General features: G+C 36.1%; 1 long non-coding RNA gene across 1 annotated transcript; it reads right to left on the bottom strand.

Annotated features, from left to right (window-relative positions):
* Nucleotides 1-1,409: 1,409 nt before the first annotated feature.
* Nucleotides 1,410-11,995, bottom strand: LOC144370304 (uncharacterized). Its single transcript, XR_013430255.1, has 2 exons — nucleotides 7,170-11,995; nucleotides 1,410-3,365 (listed from the first exon to the last, which is right to left on the bottom strand). It is a non-coding gene; the product is annotated as an uncharacterized LOC144370304 (long non-coding RNA).
* Between the last annotated feature and the right edge of the window lie 6,928 nt (nucleotides 11,996-18,923).

Genomic DNA, 18,923 nt, shown 5'->3' with positions numbered 1-18,923 from the left:
AGTCAGTGTTGAATCATTTCATTTTTCTGAACAGAACATCGTGAGCATTTTCCACCAAAACTTAATTAACCATGCTTTTAATCATTGCCTTGTTAAAACATGCACGGCAGAATGTTCTAGGAAAAACAGTGGGTTAGTCAGCTGGCTAATAAAACTCAATTGGTAAATTGCTGTGTTTACTTCTTGCTGTATGGACATTGAAGTCAGACGTTTCTAGATCCTTAGACATGACTCAGAGACTGCAAATGTCCAGGTACTCACCAAGGACTACAGAGAGTCTTGTTGGTTATTGTTGTGTCTTTTCTTTTTAACTTAGGGGCTCTAAACAAGTTGTGAAGATTGGGGGAAATCATTTAGAAGGTCACTCTCCCAGATGACGGCATGATTGCAGTGTGCTCACCGGGAGCCAGGGGAGACCTGGAGTGGCCCACTAGCTCCGTGGCCCCTTGAGGTTTATGTCGAGACTTGCAACCAACCCATTAAGTTGATCCAACATGTTTCAGCATACCTGTTTAAGTTTTCAGGGTACTAAACACAATCAAATCAGAGAAGTAAAATCCAGACAACATCTAAATGTTGCTGATTACTGATCTTTTTTTTTTTTTTTTTACTAAGTATGACTCCCGCTTGTGAGAGTTACCGATTGATTTTCTCTCCTCTCAAAGCTTTGAGTCAAGGTAATATATCTCCTACAAAGACAAGACTAATGTACCAAAAGGTCCCATTGTGCTACCTGGGATGAGAGAGTAAAGAGAGAAGATGATGAGAATATTCTACATATTTACCAGATTGACACAATCTATAAATCGAAAATACATATATAAAGCTTATGATAGTAATTTCCTTGAAGAATATTATTACAGAGCTCAGTGGAGAACTGTTCTATGACAGATATTTCCTGTGTTATTTAGAAATAACAAAGTTTCACAAATGTCTCAAAATTTCTCAAATAGTGCATGACTCAGATGAATCTGGAGGCAGCCGGGAAAACAGGCAAAGGCAATTAGAAGAAAGGTTATTAGAGTCCAAGTGAAGGGTACTTTGGGAGTCATGGTTAGGGGTGTAAAAACGTTAGTAAGAGCTCTTTAAAGAAAGAGACGTGCAACTAAAGAACTCAAGCCTCGGGGCTGAGGTTGTGGCTCAGTGGTAGAGTGATCACCTAGCATACCCGAGGCTCTGGGTTCGATCGTCATCACCATGCAAGTGTAAAAAATATATTGTGTCCACCTAAAACTAAAATATAAATTAAAAAAAAAAAGAACTCAAGCCTTAAAGATAAAGAGTACCATAAAGGAAGATTTCAAGGAAAGGACCCATGTCATACCAAGTGAAGTGACAGACTGTGTTTCTCAAATAGAGTCAGAAAAGGTCCACTAACTATAATGACCAAATACACAGGGAAAGGGAGGGAATGTATAATTGTTTAGATTTATTCTGAATAATCATAACTAAAATTCACTAACATATACACACTTAGTTTGGGTATTATCCTAATGCCCATTCACTGGGGCTTTGCTGCAGAAATGTCTTTTTTAAAATTTTTTTATTTGTTTTAATTAGTTACACATGACAGTACAATGACCTTGACATATCATACATTTGAATCAGATGGGATATAATTTCTCATTTTTCTGAGTGTACAGGTTGCAAAATCACATTGGTCATGCAGTCACATATATACACACAGCAATAATAATGTCTATTTTATTCTGCGGTCCTTCCTTTCTCCCCATCTCCTCCCCTCCCCTCCCATCACTTGTGATGGAAGAAATGTGTCTTTTTAAACTTTTTGCTGTTACATCCTACCAGACCCCTGAGTTAAATGGACACAGTTTCTAAAGCCACACACCAAATATTTCTTTCCTCTGTCCATCCCCTTCCTGCAACACGTGGACAATTTCTAGATTTTTAGAAAATTGGTAACACAGAAACAAAATCCACTCCCATTTTAAAATTCAACAATACTGAACATTTTTTAATCCTTTTTCTTAGGATAAGACCTTGTACACTGAGTGTTGTTTCCTTTTACATAATTATAAATTGGCATCACAGAGTGAAATGTCTATTTCATTACTGTCTAAATTCTCAACCAGCAATTAAGCATATTCCTTCTACAGCATATCTATAATTGCTTATAATCTGATATATTTGTCTCTCTCCTACTAAACCATCAGCTCAATAAGGGTGAAAAACATAAACTTCTTTGCATTCTTCATGTGCATAATAAAATTGTTTAAAAAGAGCAAGCATGACCTGATTATTGTTGATTAAAAAAAACATTAAATAACAATAATTGGTTTTGTTCAGAGTCAGAAACAGTCTTCCTAACCAAAAAGGACAGAAAAAACTCGAAAATAACCATCTTTACACCTTCATTTTGTATCTTGGCAGAAAAAGAGAATAGTTTTTAGATCAAAATGTTTAGATCAGAATGTTTTTAAATACTTGCACACTAGTCCCCAAAGCCAAACTAAGAAGATATGTAATGGGGCATAAAGAATCTTGCCTGTGATATGAATGCTATTAAAATCTGATTGTAAAAGTAAAACATTTGGACATCCATAGTACCTAAGCAAAGTCTTGTTTATGCTAAGAAAATTGCATTATTTTCCTAATAAATACATCCCAAAGTTGTATGTGTGTGATTAGTACTCCACTTTAAAGGTATGCCTATGTTTCACAAAGATATGGAAATCACTATTAAGCTTGAATTTAAAAGTAGCCTAGTAATAACAACCAAAATTAGTATTTATTAGAGAATTCACAACATGTCAGCTAAAATTTTACAGGTATTCTAAAATTCTAAAACTTTCAAAGGTAGCTGTCTCTCAGTATCCACAGGGGATTGGTTCTAGGATCCCTACAAATTCCAAAATCTCAGTGCTCAACTACCTTATAAAATATAATGTAGTATTTACATATAGCCTATGTACATTTTCCCATATACTTTAAATCTTCTCTAGATTACTAATAATACCTAATACAATGTAAATGCTCTGAGACTACTTGTTATATTTTATTATTTAAGGAACAAGGAATTATGATAAGAAAAACAGTTTTATGTGTCCAAGATGGATGCAATTATTTAAAAATACTTTTAATCCTCTGTTGGTTGAATCCATAACTGCAGAATCTTCGGATACAGAGAGGCAACTATATGTTGCGATGAGTTGCAACTATATGCAACTCAATGTTACATACAGCAATCTTACAAATCTTTGCTTTATAGATAAGGAAACAAAAGTACTATTCAGGTGACTTCTTCAGGTCATACAGTTGATATGGGAGAGAATGTCCATTTAACTCAGGTTTCCTTCTTTGGGGTCGGACTCCCGCGCTTCCACATAATCACCCGACTATAATACCTGAAAGAGCAAGGCATGATTTCAAAAAGAAAGAATTAGCCACTTTATCCAAAATACTGTGTAATAATTTCACAACATTCTAGTATATTTTGAGATAGATAATGTGATATCTAAGTAAAAAAAGGCAATATGAGAGAAAATACTTAAAATTTGTCCATTGATACAATTTAAAATCAAAGTTTGTGTTTAAATTTAACAATACATTTATTAAAAGAAAAAAATTATCCTCTATTACTTTTATTGTTTAATAATTAGCAAAGCAATGTAGCTATAGATAGAACAATGTTATAAGAAAAGAAGATAATTCTCAGAGCTGCCTTCTCCTCCCCCACATCTGAGCCCACTCTCATGGGCAACCTCTTGAAAATCATTTAATAGTTCTATTTTTTGCAGTGTTTATCTCTATGGTACTTTCTAATGGTATTTTGTTATTTTTCCATTCTTGAAACTCTCTACTGACTTTCTACTAATGTACAGCTTTATCATTTGTGAGATTCCAGCACCAGTGTTGAGAAGTGTAATGTCATTCTGATTTCTATTGCTGCCTCTCCCTCTTTCTCTCTCCCACCTCCCTGTTGGTGCATAAAAGGGAGAGAGTGAAACAAAGTACAAACACAGAAAAGCATGCACATACTAATTATGATTTTTTAAAAAATCACTTATCTGCCTTTCAACTTAAAGAAGAACATTATTAATGCTCTTTGAAGCTTTCCTTGGAACATCCCTTTCAGTTACATCCCCTTCTTCTGCTCTGAAAATCATCATTACTTTATTTGTAGTAATTATTACCTTGCTTTTCCACATAGCTGCTCCATGTATACTATATATGTGCATCCCTAAATAATGTTTAACACTATATAAATGGAACTACACTAATTGTAGTAGAATATATTTTGGTAAGTTTTCAATTTTTCATGCTATTGCTTTTAGATTAAGCTATTCTTTTTTATTACTATATAATTTTCCTGTGTAAATATCACTCAAGTTTATTTATTGTTTACACTGTTAATGGATAATTGAGTTAATCCAGTTTTTACTGCTTTATCTTCTGGTGCATACATGAAAGAATTTTTCCCAAGGAATTAGGCATGAAAGTAGAATTTCTGACAGTTGGATATGTATCTTTAGTTTTACTAGGCAATTCTAGACTGTTTTCCAAAGTGGCTTCTACCAATTCACATTCCCCTGCTCATTTCCTATGTTCTCGTCCTCTCCAGTCTTGATACTTTTCTATCTGCTTTTCTCCTTCCTTGGCTGATATTTATCATTTGCTGTGGGCTCTTTGTCCCTTGGTAGATTTCTACTTTACTTTTTTTGCTTTACTATCATTTTAATGGGCTTTTAGAAGGAAGCAGAAATAAATGAATGCAAAGAGTGTACCCCACTAGTCTTCATCCTTTATTTAAGGAAAATAAAACAACATTGGAAAAGAAACATAACATTTTATTTACTCTGTTTCTCTTAGGTAAATTTAAGATATTGAGTCCCTCACATGAGCTATTCAGACCAATGCTTTTAAGATGCAAACTTGACAAATCATTTTAGGGGTCTTGGTTGGGTATGGTCACTTAAAGAAAGTAAGAATTGCAATGGCTCATCAGCAGCCCCCTTTATTTGCTGCTGCCCCAAAATATGGGAAGCAAAAGGTATGCTGTTCATAAAAGTGAATAAGTAAATAAATAAGTTTGCTATCTTTTGATTTATGCTACGTGCTTTGTCTTATTTTGAGTAAAATGTCACATGGTTTCTTACATCATCCTTCCAAATGTAACAATAGTAGTTCTGCATCTTCTCTTTTATTGCTAACCAAACTATTCTTCTGTGACATCTACATTATATCTCTTTTGTCATGTGTATATATATGTCATTTACACATATATACATACATGTGTATATACACACACTCATATACATACATCTTTTCTGTGAAATAGTGAAGTAGACCCTAGAGTAAGGCCCATGATGTTCCAATAAGAAAGAAAATGTATTGGCTCAAGTAAGTAAATGTGCCAGAAATGAGTTCTGATCCAGTGGTTTGAATCGTGACAGTGGGAACACAAATGTTCTCAGTCCCTCACTCTTTTTCTGCCATCTTAGTATCATCCTTAGTTTTCTAATCAGTTCTTTTTCTTAGATTCATACTTGGACCAGCACTTGGAGTAGCTTAGTGGCTTCCAGTTCCAGAATTCACATCTGAAACAGAATATTCAGGAGAATACTGATTTTTTCAGCAATGTCTCCTCCACCTCTTTAGCTCTGAATGGACTCATCTATGAACCAATAAAATACTATGATTATTGTCTAAAGCTGGTAAGAACCCACTGGAGCTGGGAATGGGTGTCACCCAAACCCTATACCTGAGAATGGGGAAGGGAGTTTTCTCAAAGGAAATTCAAAATAGTATTAAGAAGAGGAATGCTGGAGAGACAAAGAGCAAGATATGCCTGTTGAAAGGCTGAGTTTAAATATATTATTTTTGCTTAGATATTTGACATACAAAAAGGAAAGCCTTCCCAAGATGTTTCCAAAATATTATTTTCCATATGTCAGAACATCAATGAACTCCTAAGAAGCAGGAGCAATGAAAATATCTGAACTCACATAGCTGATTTAAAATACTGCCTGATCCACTTGTTGTTTGAGAATTGAGCAATTTTATAGAACCATCTAAAAATGATTATGTACCTGATAAGTATGGCTTTTTAGGAATTCAAAAGAATGAGATTAGAACACATTTTTCTTTATATATTGCCCTGTGCTAGAATGTCTCTTATCCTTCCAAGTAGCATTCATAAACTTCTTTCATACATTCTAAGATGCATGTTGGCGGTGACATCTTTATTAAATACTTGCTTCAATTTTGGGTGTCCTTGTCAATTAAGTCAGCTCCTCCTTCCAGGTTAGGAGTTATTCCAAAAAGAGTTTCATTTAAAAATAAATTATTTATTATTCTGTCTTTAAAAGGACATTGTGCTGTGTTAAATAAGCCAATCTCAAAAAGATAAATAGCATATAATTCCATTTATATGAAGCATCTACAGTAGTAAGACTCATAGAGACAGAGGAGAATGGTGGGGGTGGGGAGTGATGAGGAGAGTTTTTCAATGTGTGGAGCTTCCATTTTGCAAGATGAAAAAGTTCTGGAGATTCTTTACACAGCAATGTGAGCATACTTAATATTGTTCAACTGTACCATTAAAAAAGTTATAATGGTAATTTTTATGTATATTTTCCCAGAATTTTTTTAAAAGAAGCTTGCTTCAGTCAAAAATTTTAAATGCTGAGAAATTAAGTGTCCAAGATTGAATAACTAAAATATACTCTTGAAGAAGAAAAACAAGTGTCAACTCTTTCTTTGAGCTATTAGAACAAGAATACTCAGGGGGGCGAAAATAAATAGAAGAATCCTGACTTAAAAGATGGGTTAAAATTGCAATTTTTAAGGCCCTAAATCTATTGTTAGATTAGATTCAAACCAGGATCATGTACATTTCATTTGTCATTTGTTCAGACCTCAGGCCTATTTGGAGAGTACCTGGGAGGCAGGAATGCAGATTTAATAGCATCTTGTGGCAGCCTAGTGTCAAGATCACAATGAGGGCCTTTTGAAGAGGTGGAGGGGAAGAAGTTGGAGAAACCAGAATCTAGCCACTTCACTGCTACCACCATGACTGTAGTCCATCGGGTTACACTCAGATTTCTCAGTGTTTAACTGTTCTCCCTGCTTTGGCTCTTGACCTCCTAAATAATAACCTTAAGAGAGACCAATAAAGATACTGGTAAAAATGAATTAGATCAGCTCACCCCTCTGCTCACTGTGCTTCACAGCCTCTGATCTCAGTCAAAATTAAATCCAAAGTCTTGCGATGGCTAAAAATCCCTGTTTTTCAGTGCTTCTTGTGTCTCTGACATGGTCTGCCACCGTCCATCCTGCACAACCACACCGCCTTCCTCACTAGTTCTTGAATATAAAACAGGAGCACATCCTACAGCTTCACCACATAAATTACGATGCTTTGGTTTATGGTTGCTTCCAAGACTGGTGTATAATCAGAAAGGAATCACATCAACAGTGAGATAAGACCTACACACAGATCACAACCGTTTTCTTAAAACATGAGGCTCCATTTAAAAAATGATATACACAATTCAATTTTTTAAGTTTTTACTTTTGTTTCACAAACTAAATAAATGAGAGAACCAAATTTAAAGATGCAAAAATATGCATACATTTTCTTCGACACTTGAAGTTTTTAATTCCACATATCTTGAAAAGTACTAGAAGTTGGGCATAAGAAACATTTTAATGGGACACATCTACATTGTGTGAAGGAGTTAAGACATTAAAGAAAGCCTGTAATGGTATTGCAATGGATTTCACAGTACTTAGACATACACACACACACACACACACACACACACACACACACACAAATGAAAAACTTATGAAGTAAACAATGCAAATTAGGACAACTAAGGGGCAAAGTCTACTTGAAGGATTCAAACAACAGACATTTTTCAAAGACTTTGCATAGGTCAACAATTTGTGGGAAAAAATTGTAAAGGTAAAACTGAGGAAAAGCTAATTGTTTTAGTTTCCAACGAGTTACACTGTGTCACTCTAAACCATAACCACTATCAATAATTTCCTAATTTTCCTGTGGGTTTAATCCACCCATCCAAGCACAATATTGTGTCTTATTTCTTCTGTTAAGGTCAGAGGGCACAGTGATCAGGGCAGCTGCAGTTTGCTTGGTGATGAAGATTTACGGCTTCAGCAGGCTTTTCTGCCTCAGCTTGTTTAGAGACCCGAGGAATACCAAAAGTAATTCTATTTATGTGACCTAACTAAAAATAGACATTTACTCTTCTAATTTTTATTTCTATTTTACACTAGGGTAATTTGGATCCTTATTCTCACACTCTGTGCTATATGGCTTGAATCATCGATATGGAACCTGTCATGCCCTTCTTTCTAGAAGATTCCACCAAAGTTAGTGCAGTTTCTTTTCTGTGATCTTTGTCTCAAATCACCAGCATTAGTTCCACTAAAAACTGTGTTGCCCAACTCTCTCATTCTTCCCCTGGCAAAATGAGTGGTCAATTAATTTCTAAAACAAACAACCTGCATTTGTGTCAGCCATGGAGGTCCTCGGCTCTAATCTCCCTTCAAGAAAACACGCTGCATTGAGGCAGTTGGGCCTGCTTCCAAGTGTGGCACCATCAATTGGCTAGAATGTTTACATGGTAATTGGGCAAGGAGATCCGCAAAACTTGAACATTGTTTATCTGCAGTGATTTATAAGCAGGCTTTCTTGATAGACTGGATTTTTTTCAGTTGGAGCCCTCCGCTCTATGAGAGCCCAGCTTTATTTTAAGAAAATCACAGGCCAGGGTTGCAGATCCATGGCAGATTATTTGCCTCATATGCACAAGGCCCTGGGAATATGGAAGCACAACCAAAAAAAAAAAAGAAAATTAAACCAATGGCTCAAGAGGCTGAGACAGGAGTATTACAAGTTCAAGGCCACTTTCAGCAATTTAGCAAGGCCCTAAGTAACTTAATGAGAACTTGTCTCAAAATAAAGAATTTTTAAAAGACTGGGAATGCAGCTCGGTGACTGCCCTGGTATAAGTCCCCAGTCAGAAAGAAAGAAAGAGAGAGAGAGAGAGAGAGAGAGAGAGAGAGAGAGAGAGAGAAAGAAAAGAAAGAAAGAAAGAAAGAAAGAAAGAAAGAAAGAAAGAAAGAAAGAAAGAAAGAAAGAAAGAAAGAAAGAAAGGAAATAAATTAAAAATATACTTGCAGAGCTCCTACCCCAATATCTGCCCTCCACTCTCCACATTTGTAGCACATTTATCCTTCCTCCTGACTCGACTTTATAGCAACTCTTCTACCTCCTTGGAACTCCATCTCCTACTCTATAAATATGTTGCTACCTACAGCCACACTTACAGTCCACTGTTTTTCATATTTTAAATACCCCTTGAGCAGCCTCCAAACACACTGAATCATCCAGCTCTGTTCCCATTGTCATCTGAGATAGCAATTTTGTTGCTGTTGTTAGTTCCATGGTTAATATTGAATAGGTGTGCATGTTATTGAACTATTATTTTCACCTCCAAACCTGCCTGTGTTTATTTCCTAATGCTGTGTAACTCTGTGGCCTAAAATATGACTCACTTAGGGCTGGGGCTGTAGCTCAGTGGTAGAGCACTTGCCTTACACATGTGAGGCACTGGGTTTGATCCTCAGCACCACATAAAATAAAATAAATAAATAAATGTATTGTGTTCATTAAAATAAATAAATATAAATATACATATATAAATATATGCATGTGTGTGTGTGTGTGTGTGTCTGTGTGTCCATAACTCATTTATTGTTTCACATTTTCCAAAGATCAGGAGTTTGGACAGAGGTTAGGTGAATCCTCTGTCCAGGGGCTCACAGGGTTGCAATCTTGGTGCCAGAGACACCGCGGTTCTCACTGGAGCTCAGAGTCCTCTTCCAAGTTCATTCAGGCAAGTGGCAGGTTGAGGTTGTGGAGCTGTTGTCTCTGCTTTCTTACTAGCTGTTGGTGGAGGACCTCTCAGCTCCTACAAACTTCCTACAGGTCTGCAGTATGTGGCTCCTGTGGGCAGTTCAGGATGGAGGTACTTGCCTCCTCCCAGGCAACAGGGGCAATGCCTGACGTCTAGTGCCTCTCCAGTTGGCTATATCCCAGTCTTATACAGTGGTAAGGGAAGCCTCTCTCAGCATTATGTGCCATGCAATGTCTTCTGACGGAGGAAGAGACCATCCCATTGAACTCACAGGTTCCACGCACACTCGAGGGTGGGAGTTGTATACAAGATGTGCACCAAGAACAGGGACCCTCGGAGGCCTTCTTAGAATTTCGCTGACCACACTGCCCTTCTCTACTCTGCTCTGTGATATTGGAGCTAATACTATGCAAGCCGCGTTTCTTGCTTGTCAGCTGGCTCCCTCTGAGTTGCTGATGGTGGGCAAAAAGGGAGAGAGAAAGGCTGGGAAGGGTAAGCGTCTCTGCCATTCTGCTTGCCCCCTGTTCCTATCAGCATTGCCTCAGTAACAGCCCTTCACTGTTCTGACCGGTACAGCGGGTTCCATCTTCAATTTCTTCAGCATCTATAACAGGAACTTCAGCCTCCTCTCTCAGAGCTCTGTAGCTGGGACATCTTCTCTGAGCTCCTGAAGTACCATCACAAGTGAGCCAACTCTCACACTCAGAGGTTACGGGTACCAGCTTCACTTAGCTCCTTCTAGTTTCCAAAAGTCTCATTTTCTTTGCTTTTTCCCAAAATCTACGATGGGAGACATGTCCTTCTGTTACTCTCTTTGAACCAGAGAGTGTTCTTTTTTTTACTATTTCAAGTACTTTTTTAATTTGTTTGAGCAATTGTAACAAATTCTCCCTGGAAAGAGGCTGTATAGTTTCTGCATCCATGATGACTCCCACTGATGCCATTGGTTTTGGAACAGTCTACCCCACTGCTGTTTCCTAAGTCCTCTTATTTTAGTGAATGACATTGTAAAACACAGGGTTTTCAGAAATGCATGTATCAGGTTATTGTAAAAATTCTGTAATTTACATTTTTAAAGACTGAAGGTTCTTCTGTCACGTGTACATACTATAATTTGTTAATCTAGTCCCTCAAGTTATTTTAAACATTTTGTCATTATATATATAAGCCCACAGTAAATACTCACAGATACAAATGTTTGCTTGCATTCCAGCTCAATCCCTAGAACGAACTCTCAGAAGTTATGAGACTAAAGAATGAAACTGGTTTTAAGATTTTGATGCCAAATTTTCCTTCCAAAAGGCTATAAAAAATAAGACTTTACCACCCATAAATGAAACTAGCTATTCTTCTACACTCTTACCAACACGATATTTTCTTTATCTGGTAAAATAGTTGACATGTTGATAGATGGAAATGGCATCTCATTTTAACTCAGTATTAATGGTCAAAATCTTTCCACATGTGCATTGGACATGTTCACGTCTTCTTTTGTGGATAAACTGTCATTGTGCCTTTTCTAATCACTCCAACCAGAAGTGATGTGTGCTCCTCTCAGCCTTAATAATATTTTATTTGCATTTGGCATTTACCATACTCTATTTGAATTTGCCATTTGCCATTTGCATTAGTCCAGCTTTGGTTATGGGACCGTTTCTCGGTTTCTTTTCATCTTTATCAGAGTCTATTCTTTTCCCCATGGGCTTACTCTTTACATTCTTTTTATTCCACTTTACACCCTATATGGAAATAAATCATCATATCAGAATTTATGCTGTAAAAGTAACCCCTTCCTATCTCAGTACAAATGTAGAAATTGACTGATGAGAGCTAGACTACAAAACCCCTTAGATTTCTTCTAGTATTTATGTTTTATATCTCTGGTCTTACTGCAGTTCCTACTCTCATAAACTGTACTTTTCCAGCCAATTGACAGATTATAAATGCAACTTATGCATTACTTTTAGAGATCTTTCTATTTTGATAATTTAGCATGAGTACTTATAACACCAAGTGTACAGAAGAGGTACACTAAGAAGCTGCAAGAAGAATAAAATTTCAAAGTTGAAAACTTACCATTGATATCCTCTGAAAGCTAAGAAAAGAGATCTTATAAAAAGGGTTTTTCAGAGATTAAAAAGAGAGCTCTTCAATAGTATAACGTGATAGAAGAAATTTTGAACACTAGTAGTAGGCTTGGGATCTAAACCTGAGGCGATTTTGCAGAAACAAGATGCAACGGAAATGAGAATTAAAGAATACTCCCAGGATAATATCACCATTCTAAAGGTAACCTGTCCACACTAGCTTTAAAGACAGAAATGTTGAAGGCTGGATTGTGAGTTCACCAACAAGACAGTTTCTCTCTAATCTGTTATTTTTTTAGTCAGCTTTTGCATCACTGTGACCAAAATACCTGACAAGAACAACTTAGAAGTGGAAAAGTTTATTTGGGGCTCAAGGGGAGGTCTCAGTCCATAGATGGCCAACTCCACTCCTCTGGGCCCAAGGTGAGGCAGCACATCATGGAATAAGGGCTCAGAAGAGGAAAGCTGCTCAGCTCATGGCACAGGAAGCAAAGTGAGAGGGAGCGGGGAAGACGCAGCCTTCCAGAGTTTGTGCCCCCTGCCATGACCCACTTCCTCCAGCTATGCCTCCCCTCTCTGCGATTACTTTCCAGTAATTCAAACTAGGATAGACTAGATTAGATTACAGCTCTCACATTCATTTCACATACCTGCATTAACACAGGAGCTTTTGGGAGACACCTCACGAACAAAACAGAACAGGCCTTTACCACGCATTATTTGTACTTTCCATTTGCATTAGTCCAGCACTGACAATAATCAGGTGAGCCTGACCAATTTTGGTCTGACTTTGACTTGCCTGGACCATGTCCTGATGAAAGTTTTATGCTGCCCTTCATGCTAAGATGTTGATTCAGCTGACAAAACTCATTTCAACCCACAAAAATGCTCAGCTTTGAGCCACTTCTGAGAGCTGAAGGTTAGCCAATGTGAACCTGAAAGAGGGAATTCAGAGAAACCCAAATCCTCAACTACATTCTCACTAGATGACCAATACTTGACTCATACCACATTTCTACCAAATGCCAGATTTTGGTGAGACCCATTCCCAAAGACTTTTTCACTAATTTCTCCAAAAGACATTTTTGCAAACTCTCCAGGAAACTAAAGCCAGCTAATAATGCAGAAATTCTGTCCAGTTAAATGTCTTTGAGTTTTTCTTTCAGAAATTATCATCTTTTCCCACAACTTTGTTTATGCTTTAGTCTCGATTTTTTTATTAATCATTTTTTCACGTTTGGCTATATTTAAATACTTTTTGATTAATTAAATAATAATTTGGTTAAAAAACATACTAAGTCATAAAAAATATTATCAAGAAAAAGATAGATTCACAAGTTGAACCAAACGGAATGTCTTAAAGTGAAGATAAAAGATAGAAATTAAAATTGGCAACTACAAATGGAGCAAAATTATGTTATGTTTGCAAATATGAATATGTTATGATTAATCCAACTATTATGTTTAATTATAATGTACTAATAAAAACATAGTAAAATAATTAATTAAACTTATTGCTGCATTGATTAACTAGCAGAAAAGCCATAGCTTAAAAAAAAGAAAAAGTTTTAGGAACCTCTACTCTCAGAATAATGGAATAAACTGTTAATCAATTGCCTCTCCTGCAGACATCCTGAGAAAACACAAAAATAACAATGACCTGAAGGCATTGAAGAGTGAACAGAAGCAGGAATATTGTGGAGGACAACCTCAAAGGACCATAATGGAGTGAAAATATCAACTTATTTGGCTTTCTGCCTGTGAACAGGCTGCAATCTTAAAACAGCTGGAACCATGAAAGTATACCTGATACATAACGTGAGAACCAAAATAAAGATTTGAGGGGAAAAGAGGCACTAGAAAGTGAAGTGGAAAGACAATGGAGAAGAGAGCTAAAGAAGAGGAGCCCTGAATTCTGAGTGTATATATTCTGTCCAAATATATAGCTGCTCCTTGATTCATGTATACTCAAGGAAGACTGTGACAGTCCAGCTAAGGCAGAAAAAAAGTAAAATGATATTTTATCTTAATTCAAAAACCAGAGTATGCCCTATTAGTTTGACCAAATTAATTGCCTAATAAAAGAAAAACATCAACATTGTTCAACGGACTATAAGAAAATCAACAATCTTTACATTATAACATTTATAATTTTAGAATATAATCCAAAATTACTTGAAATATTTTTTAAAAAAAAACAGGAAAATGTGAATCATTATCAAGGGAAAAGATAATCAGTGAACATCAATCCTGAGACATGGAATCTAGAAATAAGAATTAGAACATTAAGCAACTATTCTAACTATGCTCAACAAAGAAAAGGAAAATGTATGGAATAAAATATAGTAAATCTCAGTTAAAAATAGAAAATGTAAAAAAAGCAAATGGAAATTATATAGCTGAACTGATATTTTAATATCTGAATTAAATTAGTCTTATGATGGTATGAAGAGAATCATGAAAATGTTAGGAAGTCAATGGTCTTAAGATAAGTCAATAGATATCATTCAATATGATAAATAGAAATGAAAAATGACTATAAGTAGAAATTGAACCAGAGCCTCAAGGACTTGTGGGACATTATCAAAAGGTCTAACATACCTTATAATTGGATTCACAAAAAGAGAAAAGAGAAACATGGAGAGGAAAAAATTAAAGAAAAATTTCCCATTTGATAGGAGATATAAATTTACAGATAAAGAAGATCAACAAAATCTAATCAGGCCACCTGTGAAAAATAACATACTAGATATCTAATTATAGCCAAATGTTGGAAAACCAAAGACCAAAAGGAAATCTTGAACATTTGTGGAGAAAAACAATATTCCAAATGCAGAGAAATATCACTTCCAATTACTACTAATTTATCACAAGAAATTATGGGAGCCAGAAGGCAGTGGACCATAGCTTTAAAGTGTAACAAGGGTGAAGGGAACCTGGTGAGGGGAGTGAAATCCATCACCAGTCCAAACACCCACAGTCTTTTTAAGACATGCTCATCTCTATCTTGGTTTCTGTGTGAGACTGCTCTTGGGACAATGCTATTTGTTCTATTGTTTATTCGAGAGGATTTATGAAACCCATCCAAACATATTTAAATTATTAATGGTTCTTTCCTTGGCTTACCTCTCTCTACTATTTCTTTATTATAGGCAAAGAAAAGCAAGTTTGTACTTTTTATATTCTTCATGGAAATCTCCTCAAGAAGACTTAAGAGTTTATTGGCTACTGTTTCTTTTTTTCTTTATTGGTTGTTCAAAACATTACAAAGCTCTTGACATATCATATTTCATACATTAGATTCAAGTGGGTTATGAACTCCCATTTTTACCCCAAATACAGATTGCAGAGTCACATCGGTTCCACATCCACATTTTTACATAATGCCATATTAGTGACTGTTGTATTCTGCTACCTTTCCTATCCTCTACTATCCCCCCTCCCCTCCCCTCCCATCTTCTCTCTCTACCCCATCTACTGTAATTCATTTCTCTCCTGGTTTATTTTCCCATTCCCCTCACAACCTCTTATATGTAATTTTGTATAACAATGAGGGTCTCCTTCCATTTCCATGCAATTTCCCTTTCTCTCCCTTTCCCTCCCACCTCATGTCTCTGTTTAATGTTAATCTTTTCCTCCTGCTCTTCCTCCCTGCTCTGTTCTTAGTTGCTCTCATTATACCAAAGAAGACATTTGGCATTTGTTTTTTAGGGATTGGCTAGCTTCACTTAGCATAATCTGCTCTAGTGCCATCCATTTCCCTGCAAATTCCATGATTTTGTCATTTTGTAGTGCTGTGTAATACTCCAAGGTATATAAATGTCATATTTTTTTTATCCATTCATCTATTGAAGGGCATCTGGGTTGGTTCCACAGTCTACTTATTGTGAATTGTGCTGCTATGAACATTGATGTGGCAGTATCCCTGTAGTGTGCTCTTTTAAGGTCATCAGGGAATAGTCTGAGAAGGGCAATAGCTGGGTCAAATGGTGGTTCCATTCCCATCTTTCCCAGGAATCTCCATACTGCTTTCCAAATTGGCCGCACCCGTTTGCAGTCCCACCAGCAATGTACAAGTGTACCCTTTTCTCCACATCCTCGCCAGCACTTGGTTGTTGTTTGACTTCATAGTGGCTGCCAATCTTACTGGAGTGAGATGGTATCTTAGGGTGGTTTTGATTTGCATTTCTCTGACTACTAGAGATGGTGAGCATTTTTTCATGTACTTGTTGATTGATTGTATGTCCTCCTTTGAGAAGTGTCTGTTCAGGTCCTTGGCCCATTTGTTGATTGGGTTATTTGTTATCTTATTGTCTAATTTTTTGAGTTCTTTGTATACTCTGGATATTAGGGCTCTATCTGAAGTGTGAGGAGTAAAAATTTGTTCCCATGATCTAGGCTCCCTATTTACCTCTCTTATTGTTTCTCTTGCTGAGAAGAAACTTTTTAGTTTAAGTAAGTCCCATTTGTTGATTCTTGTTATTAACTCTTGTGCTATGGGTGTCCTATTAAGGAATTTGGAGCCCGACCCCACAATATGTAGATCAGAGCCAACTTTTTCTTCTATCAGACGCAGAGTCTCTGTTTTGATATCAAGCTCCTTGATCCATTTTGAGTTAACTTTCATGCATGGTGAGAGAAAGGGATTCAGTTTCATTTTGTTGCATATGGATTTCCAGTTTTCCCAACACCATTTGTTGAAGATGCTATCCTTCCTCCATTGCATGCTTTTATCCCCTTTATCGAATATAAGATAGTTGTAGCTTTGTGGATTGGTTTCTGTGTCCTCTATTCTGTACCATTGGTCCACCCGCCTGTTTTGGTACCAGTACCATACTGTTTTTGTTACTATTGCTCTGTAATATAGTTTGAAATCTGGTATCACTATACCACCTGATTCACACTTCCTGCTTAGAATTGCTTTTGCTATTCTGGGTCTTTTATTTTTCCATATGAATTTCATGATTGCTTTATCTATTTCTACAAGAAATGCCATTGGGATTTTGATTGGCATTGCATTAAACCTATAGAGAACTTTTGGTAATATCGCCATTTTGATGATGTTAGTTCTGCCTATCCATGAACAGGGTATATTTTTCCATCTTCTAAGATCTTCTTCTACTTCTCTCTTTAGGGTTCTGTAGTTTTCATTGTATAAATCTTTCATCTCTTTTGTTAGGTTGATTCCCAAGTATTTTATTTTTTGAGGATATTGTGAATGGAGTGTTTTTCCTCATTTCCATTTCAGAAGTTTTGTTGCTGATATACAGAAATGCCTTTGATTTATGCGTGTTGATTTTATATCCTGCCACGTTTCTGAATTCATTTATTAGTTCTAGTAGTTTTTTTGTAGACCCTTTTGTGTCTACCAGGTATAGAATCATGTCATCTGCAAATAGTGATAATTTAAGTTCTTCTTTTCCTATTTTTATGCCTTTAATTTCATTCGTCTTTCAATTGCTCTGGCCAGTATTTCGAGAACTATATTGAATAGAAGTGGTGACAGAGGGCATCCCTGTCTTGTTCCAGATTTTAGAGGGAATGCCTTCAATTTTTCTCCATTCAGAATGATGCTAGCCTGAGGCTTAGCATAGATAGCTTTTACAATGTTGAGGTAAGTTCCTGTTATCCCTAGTTTTTCTAATGTTTTGAACATGAAGGGATGCTGTACTTTGTCAAATGCTTTTTCTGCGTCTATCGAGATGATCATATGGTTCTTATCTTTAAGTCTATTGATGTGGTGAATAACATTTATTGATTTCTGTATATTGAACCATCTTTGCATCCCAGGGATGAATCCTACTTGATCATGGTGCACAATTTTTTTGATATGCTTTTGTATCCAATTTGCCAGAATTTTATTGAGGATTTTTGCATCTAGGTTCATTAGAGATATTGGTCTGTAGTTTTCTTTCTTTGAGGTGTCTTTGTCTGGTTTCGGAATCAGGGTGATATTGGCCTCATAGAATGAATTTGGAAGAGCTCCCCTTTTTCTATTTCCTGAAATAACTTAAAAAGTATTGGTATTAATTCTTCTTTAAAAGTTTTGTAAAACTCCCCTGTATACCCATCCGGTCCTGGGCTTTTCTTGGTTGGTAGTCTTTTGATTGCTTCTTCAATTTCATCCATTGATATTGGTCTGTTCAAATTGTGTGTATCCTCCTGACTCAGTCTGGGCAAATCATATGACTTAAGAAATTTATCGATGTCTTCAATATCTTCTATTTTATTGGAATATAGGTTTTCAAAATAATTTCTAATTGTCTTCTGTATTTCTGTAGCATCTGTTCTGATATTGCCTTTTTCATCCCGTATGTTAGTAATTTGAGTTCTCTCTCTTCTTCTCTTCATTAGCATGGCTAAGGGTCTGTCGATCTTATTTATTTTTTGGAGAAACAAACTTTTAGTTTTGTTAATTTTTTCAATAGTTTCTTTTGTTTCAATTTCATTGATTTCTGCTCTGATTTTAATTATTTCTTGCCTTCTGCTACATTTGCTGTTATTTTGCTCTTCCTTTTCTAGGGCTTTGAGATGAAGTGTGAGCTCATTTATTTGTTGTTTTTTTCTTTTTTTGAGGAATGACCTCCAGGCTATGAATTTCCCTCTTAAAACTACTTTCATTGTGTCCCATAGATTCCAATATGTTGTGCCTGTATTTTCATTTATCTCTAAGAATTTTTTGATTTCCTCCTTTATGTCTTCTGTAACCCATTGATCATTCAGTAACATATTGTTCATTTTCCATGTGATGTAGGATTTTTCCTTCCTTCTTTTATCATTGATTTTCAGTTTCATTCCATTATGATCAGATAAAATGCATGGTATTATCTCCACCCCTTTATAATTACTGAGGGTTGCCCTATGGCATAATATATTGTCTATTTTTGAGAAGGCTCCATGTGCTGCTGAGAAAAAAGTATATCCACTT

This window comes from Ictidomys tridecemlineatus, chromosome 14, assembly GCF_052094955.1.
Source record: "Ictidomys tridecemlineatus isolate mIctTri1 chromosome 14, mIctTri1.hap1, whole genome shotgun sequence".
NCBI classification, from domain to species: domain Eukaryota; kingdom Metazoa; phylum Chordata; class Mammalia; order Rodentia; family Sciuridae; genus Ictidomys; species Ictidomys tridecemlineatus.
This window is presented reverse-complemented; position numbering and strand designations above follow the sequence as displayed.